The following is an 11,282-nucleotide window of genomic DNA, read 5'->3' on the forward strand; positions in this document are numbered from 1 at the left end:
TTTGCAAATGTGGTGCATTCGTCTGATGATTTGCCTCGAATAGATGGCTAGAAATAGAATTTCTAGGTTAAGACATCTGAAACATCCTTCCAAATTCCCCTCCAGAAAGTTTGTGGTTGTGACTCATACCACACGTTGGTTGAAGATGACAGAGAGTTAAGTATTTCTTCTAAGGTGTCCCAGTGAAGAATTTCAGGCTCATGTTTGAGTTCCTGTTTTGGTCATAACAATGGGAAATTTCTTGTTTCATATGTTTTTGCATGTTTCAAAAGAGGTGATCAACAAGATACATGGGGTGGGATGTTTGGGGTCTTGAAGGACGCAGTCACACACTTCTCGGTGCTGGGGTGCAGCTGTGCAATTCCCAGGCCCGTCTCCCTGGAGCGGGCATCTGTGGGATCCAGTGTGCTATGCTGCTGGTGGCCCTGGAGGGTGTGGTCTCAAGCAGGACTTTGACGTGGAGGCGGGGCCACTCCTGCAGGTTTGGGTTCTGTTGCTGCCCCATCCAATCGGCTGCATCCTAAACCTTGAGGAGCCACAGTATTGGGTTGAGGAGAGGCCCGGGGCTCCAAACGAAGGGGAGTGGCATCTAGGCTGCCGCTACCGCTACCCACCCTGGTAGCGTAAGTTACTGCCACAACAGCAAGTCACAACCCAACTGTGTTTTCTCCTTTCCCACCCCACCCCAGGTGAGAGAGGCCAATGTCTTTGGGGTCTTTGGTTTTAGGGCCCCGTGGGGAAGAGGACGGAGTTCGGTCAGATAGGCTGCAGTGGTGAGCTGCCCCCCTATGAGGCAGAACCCCTAAAACTAACAGGAGGCTTGTTATTTCAGGATGTCCCTGCCCTGCTTTGACGTCACCCTCTCTGAGTTCATTTCACACACCATAGTTGATAGGGCACAGACATTCTTGAGAAGAGATGCTCGGGCCCTTGAGAAGGCTATAGGTCTTGTGTGTAAGTATTAATATCTGCTTGTTGGAATAAATCAACAAAACCAAATCCTTTATTGGGGGAGGGGTGGGTGCACAATCGCAGGATATGTACTCTTAGCCTTTGTGCTTGAAAAACCATTCCCTTCTCAGTTTTCCCCCTTTTCGGTTTCAAGTAACATCAGTCAGCTTGGAAAATCCCCACAAATGACTAACTGAATGAGAGGCAGGCTCTGTCCGTCTCATTCAGGGTAAAAATAAAGCATCCACATCCCTTGACTCTGACAGCGGCCATGAGCGCCCCCGGGGACACAGCCATTGCCTCTGGGGGAGTCAAGGGCCTCCAGCACAGCATGGTGCTGGCAGATCGGCGGATGAATGAGCAATGGGAACGTGGGACGCAGGGATATTTACTTTTGGCCTGATGTTCTTTGTATCTATGATCTGAGACTGTGCCAGATTTCCGTCGCACTGCTGCAGTGCTGGTCTCCCTTAGGAAATTTTGCCCAATGTGGCTCCCGGGGAAGCCGGGAACAGGTGAGCAGCCCAACACTGGGCGGGAGCCTCTCAGGGTGTGGCCAGGGAACCCGGAAGATGTGCTTTGCCTGTGTTCCTAGAAGCCCCATCTTTCACACACACACACACACACACACACACACACACACACACACCTGCTCCAGCCTTCACCTTCCACACCAACGGCGAGAGTCCAGTCTGTAGACACTCAAGAGACCAGGAAAGAGCCCTGGGAGGTCGTTTGTCAGAGCTACTGTGCTCCAACACGTGTCCCAAACAGGACTTTTGTGGTTTTATTGTCATCTTCTACCATGTGTTCATTCAGCAAATGGGCCTCCTACGTAGATACAAAGATGAACAGAACAGCCCGGTCTGTGCCCCGATGGTCTGTGCAAGCTAGTGGACAGGTGAGGTAGCAACAAGAAGGGGAGAGGAGGGACTTCCCTGGTGGTCCAGTGGGTAAGACTCCGCCCTTCCAATGCAGGGGTCTGGGAACTAGATCCCTTTCCGCATGCATGCCACAACTAAGAAGGCCGTATGTCACAGCTAAAGATCCCGCATGCCATAAATAAATAAATAATAAATAAATATTTTTTTAAAAGGAGGGGAGATGGGCAGAGGGTGCAGGGGGGTGCAGAGCAGAGGGAGAGAAGAAAAAATCATGGGGGAGAAGGTTAACTGATTGGAGATCGTATATCTTATCTGTATCTCTGGCTATCTGTATCATCTGTAATATTTTAAATGCAACAAAGGTCACAAGGGGACATGGCTGGCCTGGATGTTACCTTGCTAAATGAAGAGGCTGCGGGGACCCAGCTGTTTCCCATTGAGCACCCCCGTCCCCCATGGTCCGGCTCCCCACGGCCATCAGGCGTCCGCGTGGGAAAGAGCTGCGGCTAGAAGCCACTGGGATCCTTGAACAGGGCTGTGGCGTCTGCCAAGCTGGTTGGTTTAAATTAAACCTAAGACTAAACCCTCCACCAGACATGTCCGTTTCGGAGAATGGAGAATAAATCATTTAAAGTGGTTTTCCCTTAGTACTCGGGGAAATTGTCCCGAGGTTGGGGAGGGTGGCGGTAGCTGCGGGAGGGGGGAAGATTCAGCCTTGCAGATGACAGAGAATCTGGAGAAGAATGACTTGTCCTCAGGGCTGCTGTCCCCTCCTCTGCCCCAGGGCAACCCCCAGCCCCCCAGCCCCGCCCCCAATCACGGCTGGCGGGTCGCTGTGGCGCAGCCCCTCTTGGGAACGCCACCGACTCCCTTGGGAGGTGGCTACCTGTGTGCCCCCAAGGACAAGAACGGACTGTAAAACCCCCTGCAGACAGCTGCAGGAATGTCCCAGACCCTTAAAGCTGGTGCAGAAGCAGACGGCCCACGCGGCGCCCGCGATTGCTCCAAGTGTCCTGCAGGGGGCGCCCTGGCACTTTTTTCTTCAATTTCTAAGGGTTCCTGTAAAGAACTGTAACGTTGATTTGACACAAAGCAATAAAAATCTGTGCTAATAAAATACGGGGAGAGAGCAGACTGGCTAGCTGATTCTACATTCCTCCTCCTTGCCTCAGAAACACAAGAAACGTCCGCTAGAGACACAACTCACAGCCTTAGCTTCTGGTACGGTTGGATGGGTAAGTGTTTCGCTGGTGATTCTTCTAGAGATGGCCCATCAAGGATGGAAAAGTGCAACATGAAATCTCACTCCATCATCCCAACCACTCCCTAAGACTGGCAGGAGGTGGAAGACCCCAGGTAACTGAGCTACGTGACTGTGGTACTAATGTGGTCGCCCCGCACCCGCCAACGCCGAGCCCCCTTCCCCATCAGCTCCCTTAATGAGCACTTGGCAGGATTTGATAGCTTCGTAGTCACTTTTGGTGCTTTGAAGTGTCATTTGGGGTCTAGGGGATGCAGCTCTAGTCCAGATTACGTCATCATTTGAGTCAGAGCCTTTCTGCTCCTCTCTGCCGCTAGGGGGAGATGGGAGCTGAGCCTCTAGTGGTCGGATTGACGGTGGGTGTAGGTCATGCCCCCCTCCTCTTGCTCTCTCTCTCTTACCTTAGTTGGAGCAGTGAGATGGAAAAGATAGAAGCCTGTATCCTTGACTGTACAAGGTGGCAACCCCCTCCCTGGGGCATCTCAGTGGCTGTCCTAGCTCGTTGCCCACGGGACTGAGGTGGATGGATGGTGAACTTCATGTCTTACCTACAAGGAGCTCACACCTGGCTGTCCTTCCAGGCCGGCATGCAGTGCGGGCCCTCACACCACATACCTTGGTGTTTGTGCTCCCGGCTCAGCTTCCTGCCATGGTCCCGCACGCGCGGGATCCATCTTTCCAACTGCTTGGAAGCCAGAACCCCGGGTGCTGTGGGCACAGGTGGGAGTGGGCATCCCTGGCCTGCTCCACCTGGCAGTGCCCACCAAGCCAGCTCTTCTCAAGTCAACTTTTATCTAGCTCAGAAGCACAGGGGCCCTTCAGTCAATCTACCAGCGAAGCGGACACACAGCAGGAATTGAGATCCCGTCCCTCTTTCTTGCTGGCACGCTTAAGATTTAGGAACAATTCTCTTGGGCTTCCCCCACCAGGAGAGTAGAGAAGAAATAGTCTCTTTGCGTGAACCAAATACTCATAGCAGAGGTGGCCCATGACTGCTCTCCGGACGTGGGGCGGTTGTTCCTCGGGGTGGGGTGTGTGCGCTGCTGAGCAGGACTTGGGCCAGCTCCTCTGCAGCATCCCTCCCTCTCAGTGGGCCTGCGGCCGAGCTGTCTGCTCTTAGATTATGGGGAATTAAGCACATTCTCTCCTCAGTCTTGAAAATCAGGGACAAGAGAAAAAAAAATCTGCTTGGGTTCCTTTTTCACAGATTTTTAGATGAGGAAGACGGAAGGTTTTAGGTGACGAGGTCGACACTCCATGAGCGGAGTTAGGTCCCTTAATTCAGGGCTCTTCCCAGAATCACCCCATGAGGCACGATGCTAGAGGCATCCCCTCGCCTCTGTTCACCCAACTCTGACCCTACACACCTGTGAATCAGTGTCAGGGAAAGAAAGGAGATGGAAAGGCTGGAGGAAAGGGCCGTGAGGGGCATTTGGGGTCATCCTGACATGGACTGGAACAGGCTTTAATGGGAGAGAGCTCTTAAGAGAAACAGTGAATCAGCTATATGTATACATATATCCCCTCTCTTTTGGATTTCCTTCCCATTTAGGTCACCACAGAGCATAGAGTAGAGTTTCCTGTGCTCTACAGTAGGTTCTCATTAGTAGTCTATTTTATACATATTAGTGTATACATGTCCATCCCAATCTCCCAATTTATCCCACCCCCACGTCCCCCGTTAGTGTCCATATGTTTGTTCTCTACGTCTGTGTCTCTATTTCTGCTTTGCAAATAAGTTCATCTGTACCATTTTTCTAGATTCCACATATATGCATTTATATATGATATTTGTTTTTCTCTGACTTACTTCACTCTGTATGACAGTCTCTAGGTCCATCCACCTCTCCACAAAAGACCCAATTTCATTCCTTTTTTATGGCTGAGTAGTATTCCTTTGTACCACATCCTCTTTATCCATTCATCTGTCAATGGGCATTTAGGTTGCTTCCGTGTCCTGGCTATTGTAAATAGTGCTGCAATGAACATTGGGGTGCATGTGTCTTTTTGAACTATGGTTTTCTCAGGGTATACAGCCAGTAGTCGATTGCTGGGTCATATGGTAATTCTGTTTTTAGATTTTTAAGGAACCTCCGTATGGTTTTCCATAGTGGCTGTAAAGCAACTATACCCCAATTTAAAAAAAAAGTCATAGGTCACCAAAATATTTAGAGTAAGAAAACTATGCTAATTTTAAAAATAACATACATAAACTTGGCCCAAATCCAAAAGAAAATAAGTACAGATATTGGTTAAATAACTCTTGGTTTCAAAGATATATTAAGATATGTTTTAATAGAATTCCCTTAAACAGTATATTCAAAAATATAAACATATGATGAAATACCATGTTTGTCAAGTGTTAATTGTAAGTTTGAAAATTGTTCAACTCAGTAGCAAAAGTTCTCAATGAAATTGTTTATGGTTTTAATGATTCTATATATTACAAGTGAATTTTCTTTTACTCTTATTTGAAAGAATAAAATGTGATATCTCATTAAAAAAATAGTCTCTTAATTTCCAAGAAAAAAAAAAAAGTGAAAAGGTTGTGAATGACAAGAACCCGACTTTCAAGTTACAGAAACACAGAACCTCAGATCTGTCTTCTGGGTCGTCACTTAGCAGCTTTGTGACCTTGGACAAGTCATTTATCAGAACTGAGCACTGGTCCCCAAAGTCCTATCCAAAGCGGACGCTTTGCTGGCTATTGCCAAACGCTCTCCACAGTGACTTAACCAATTTGCAGTGCCATCAGCAGTGGAGGAGAGCTTGTAGCTGTCCAAGGTGTAGCCTGAAGAAATTCACATATGTGCAGAAGGACACATGTGTAAGAGTACTTACTGATGCATTGTTTGTAAGAGAGAAAATTTGGAAGCAAATTAAATATACCCATGGATAGGAAAACATCTAAGCTGTGGTATATCTCCCAGATCGACTATTATTCACAGTTTAAAGAGAATGAATTTGAGCCACGTATATTAACATGGGTCAATTTCAAAGCAATGTTGATGGAAAGTTTCAGAAGAATACACACAATATTTAAACTAGTTACATATGAAAATACAGTAACATACAACACAGTACTGTATATTACTTATGGATATGCCTAGATGTTATGAAATTGTGAACACAGTGACGACCCTGGTGGAAGGAGACAGTGACATGGGCTGGGTGGGCCACATGGGGGTGCCTGGTTGTATCAATAAGTGTTTCATTTCCTTAAAAAGAAGAAAAGGAGAAGGGGGAGAACTGAAACAAATGTTACAAACTGTAATTTGGGGAAGCTGAGAGATAGATGCATATATGTTAATTATATCATTCTCTGTATTTTTTTTACATGCACGAAGCATGCCATTATTAAACCAAACTCAAATGGGTACAGAGTTTCAGCTGGGGAAGATGAACCAGTTCTGGTGGTGATGGTTGCACAACAGTAGGAATGGACTTGGTGCCACAGAGCTGTACTCTTAAACATGGTAAAATTTACGTCATGTGTATTGTACCATAATTTTTAAAACCTGAAATTGATCTGTCTCCGTGTGGCCCTTGCACGCCTATACTATGTCCTTGAAACAAAACAGTCATCTTAGTTGTGAGATTATCATCCTCTTATTCACCTCTAAATCTAATGCAGGATCCTTTGATTGTCACATGTCATTCTGGGCTCAAGCTCTTGGGAGCAACAGTGACTCTCAGCAACAGTCACTGAACACCGAGTATCTTTGATTCTATGTCACAGACCAAAGCTCTTTATTGACTTGAATGGTCCTTCAGGCCTAATATTTAATCCTGTGTCTCAATTAGATTTGGCTTTCTGCATAGCTGGTTGGCCACCTGGTCAAATTTTAGGGACTCTAGAACTCTATGTTCCTCCAGAAAATCTCCATCAGTCTACTAGTACCCTCGTCTCTGGAATTAAATGAATAAAACAGTTAAGTGTGTGCAGTACCAGAAAGAGTAGTTTCTTAAAATGAAGATGTCCCCATTCACACACATGCGGGGAAACTTTTTTGATTGTGTCACAGCGTGATGGGTAGCTGAGGAGTGGAGGGATGAAACAGAAGCTTTGTTATAGGAAAGGACTGAAGAACTGACAGTGCGGACTGCTGTGGGGAGAGGGTATACATGTGCACCACACTGGAGTGCAGTGTATGTTCTTTGTAACCAGGAGGAAGGACAAAGTCAAATGAATGCGGGTGTTTGTAAAAACACGTAAACATGTCACAGGACACTACACCTGGTAACTTCAAATGGTACTTCTGATGACTACAGGGGTTAACGTTTTGTTGAGCATCTACTATGCGCTGGGCACTTACCTTACAGATGCTCACAACACTCAGGTACATTTTGCAGATGCAAAAGTCAAGCTTTGGAATTTCAATACCTTTCCCAAATACCTAATAGTATTTGAACCCAGGGTTAGCTGACTTTAAAATTCAATACGCCATGATGTCTCTAAATGACGGTTTTCCTCCTGTTTATTCCTTGTTCCTAGACAGGACCTGGGTTTGTGGTGGACCACACTTCTGGTCTAACCCATACATTTTCTCACCCTTCTTTTGATTCCCTTGAGAAACTCCTTCTTTTATGCATATGGACCCTGTGGTCTATGACCCAGGCTTTGTCAATCCTAATACAGCATTGTCTGCACAGAATTTGAAGATAGCCTTGTGACCCAGGATGGGTGAGCCAGAATCCTCCAAGATTCTTTTCAGCTGGACTAAGTGGGGAAAATTGTCTGCTTCTTTCTGTGTCTCTTTTTTCTTTCTCTCTTGGAAGTAGATTGCCAGTAGCAATTTTTCTTTCCATAAACACAGAAATTGTTAGACTTAAGAAAGAATCATGCCAAAAATGAAAAGCTACAGAGATAAGCAGAATCAGAGAAGGAGAAAGTGTGCTAGAAAGAGCAAGCCAGACTCATGACATTGTTGGAGACCCTGAATCCTGCCGTGCCTGAATTCCCTTAGAATACTCAAGTTCAGGAATTCGATCTTCCTCATTTCTGCTTAAATTGGATTTCTGCTTCTTGCAATTGAAAGAATTCTGACAAATATAAACCTCATCAACACTTTAGTCTTTTCCTTCAGATTTTCTTTCTTATTGATATACAATCCAATTGTATATCAATGCATAAACAATGCAATTTTTTCTTCAGAATAATGTTGCTTATTTCCCCCCTTAACAAAGGAGATAAAAGAACCATATTAGGTTTGGAGCTCCTTGGATGAGAGTGTTTTGGTTTAAATTGTAAAATGGCTCAATGGCTCAGAAGCAATTTTTAATGTATCTGTTTGGTATAACCTAGCCACATAAATGCTTTTGATAGCCAGTAAAATGAAATGAAAGCTGAACCAACAATGGCAGGCTTCCCTACCCTTCTTCACTATGTCCGCCCACCACAAGTCTTAGGAATAAATGAGTGAATGGGGGCTGATCCCTGCTACTAATATGCAACTTGGAGCAGACAGGTTAGTTATTAGTGGGTCTCTTCTGGGCAGCTAGCATCTTCTTCTCCTCCTCCTTCTCCTCCTCCTTCTCCTTCTCCTCCTTCTCCTTCTCCTTCTCCTTCTCCTTCTCCTTCTCCTTCTCCTCCTTCTCCTTCTCCTTCTCCTTCTCCTTCTCCTTCTCCTTCTCCTCCTTCTCCTTCTCCTTCTCCTCCTTCTCCTTCTCCTTCTCCTCCTCCTCCTTCTCCTCCTCCTCCTTCTCCTCCTTCTCCTTCTCCTTCTCCTTCTCCTCCTTCTCCTTCTCCTTCTTCTCCTCCTCCTCCTCCTCCTCCTCCTCCTTCTTCTTCTTCTTCTCCTTCTTCTTTTCTCTCTCTCTCTCTCTGTTGTTGCTGCCTAACACGTACAGGATAAATTGCAGAAATACAAAACAAATTCTGCTGATAATATGCAGTTGTTTCTTCTGGCCAGGAAGCCCTGGTTTACTTACCACCTCACCACTACTACCATGTGTGAATTCACACATGAAAAGACAAGTTTGTTTACTCCTATTTGTTCCTGAACAAAAGAGTTTATTTATTTTTTACTCCCTTCGCTGGGCTCCCTAATAAGATGCCTTCCTTAAAAAAAAGGAAAACAAACAAACAAAAAAAACCCAACAAGCAAATATTGCAGAGGAGAAAGAAGAATCGTAAGGTACCTGTTGAGGGGGCAGTTCCAAAGGAAACCGTTGAAGATCAGAAAGGTCAGAAAGAGATTTGGATCATTGATGTTAGGATAAACATAACAGGCAGTGGCCAGAGAGTGTTTTGAACAATAAAACATGAAAAGTTAGTGAAGGCCCCAATGGAAACCTGTTCTGCCTTAGAGATCTCAACAGAGAGCTACTCATAAAGACTTAAAAACTCTGTATTTTAAGTTTCTCTATGCCTATTTTCAAACAGACTGCTGAAATCTGACTGAAGAACAGAACTATAAACATCCCTCGTAATGCTACAGATTTGTGTTTTCAAAGATATTTTGATTGAGAGCAATAAGCTGGTTTTAAGTCTGAGGGTTGGAGAGGAGCAAACTATGCCACCTCAAAATCTGCCTGTTTTGCTTAAGGAGTATTTTGAGCTGATTATTTTTAAGAAATGGCAGATACAGGAGAAGCTTGGAACAGAGTAGAAATTACCCTTTTCTAAGAGATATTTACACTTATAAAGGAAGTCTCCATTTGTAAGTCTCCCCTCAGTACCGGGAAGAGGATGACTGAATCACAGGAAACTCATCCAGGGAGAAGGCACCCTTCTGAAATCTGCATAACAACCTTACCCTTGTTTATTGTACTTTTTCTGATAATTTCCCATAACTGGTCCCCGCCCCCAACATCTTTCTTTTGTCTTTAACTGGAGATGATATTTAAGGTGGTGGCTTGGGCCATTTTAGGGAGTTTTACTAAGTTTTCCTGGGTTTCGCCCATATAGCAGAAGGTGTACCTGTTGTTAAACGTTTGTTTGTTTTTCTCTTGTGAATCTGTCTTTTATTGCAAGGAGACCTCAGTTACAGAATCTAGAAGGGTAGAGGGAAAATTATTTTTCTTCCCCTACAAGATTAAAACATGAATGTGACACAGATCTTGAAAATAATCTGATTAAGAAATAAATTGAAGTGTTCTCAGCATAAGATAAAATATATCTCCCTCTTGCAGTGAAACACCATCTTCAATTTAAGTCTGTTCTTCTTTCATCAATGTTCTTACCTACACATGATTTTAATGTGATGTAGGAAGAGCAGGGAGGATGGGGCACAGCAGGTCAGAGAAAACTTTTGGGAAAATGTGATCCCCAATCCAACTGGAGCCAGAGCATCAAGCTGGAAGGAGGGTGGGGCTGAAACGTGGGTGAGCAGAGAGGGTGTTGGAAAGGGGTGAGTGGGAGCCTGGAGCAGGGCACAGACTGAGAGAGGGTTAGGATTTCGTATGTGGATTACATTTTAAAAGACTTTTCTGATTATAAATACTAGAGTAAAATTTTGAAAATGCAAAAAAAGCACAAGGAAAAACATTCACAATCTTAGCTTACAGACATAAACACTGTTCATATTTTTATACTTTGTTTTCACACCTAGAAATGCGAGCTATCCCTTACTATTATACTTATTACTATACTTTCTTTCAGCACTTCCTTTGTTTATTCATTTGTTTCCCAAGTTCCAACACATTTCTAAAGGTATTTTGATGTGAACTGCTTTGGATTTATGCATTAATTTACATTATGCCTCTTTAAAAATTTGTAATATCTCTCAACTCAATATTTCTTTAAGGTCCCTTCATATAATTTAATAATTTTTCCACATAGGTCTTTGCCCAAGCTTCTTATAGAGTTCCTTCTCAGGAATCATCTTGTTTTTGTTGTTATTGGGACTGTTTCTAGTATCTTTTTTCCCTGGTTTTCTTCTAACCGTTAATTCTTGACTAATGGGGTACTGCTGATTTTTGTGTTTTTATTTTATAACTGGCCAGTTGCCACTAGTTTTAATATTTGGGGGCAGATTCAATTATTTTTCCTACATAGACGATCATAACCAAAAACAGTAATAGACTTGTCTTTTTCTTTCCATTATTTATGGTACTCGTTTCTTTTTCTTGTCTAGTTGTTAGAATGTCTAGAATTTTATTAATAGAAATGAGAATAGATATGTCTGTATGTCTTAACTTTAGCTATGATGTTGGCTGTTGTTGTGAAGATTTTTAAATTATTT

This window comes from Phocoena sinus, chromosome 13 (assembly GCF_008692025.1).
Source record: "Phocoena sinus isolate mPhoSin1 chromosome 13, mPhoSin1.pri, whole genome shotgun sequence".
Lineage (NCBI taxonomy): Eukaryota > Metazoa > Chordata > Mammalia > Artiodactyla > Phocoenidae > Phocoena > Phocoena sinus.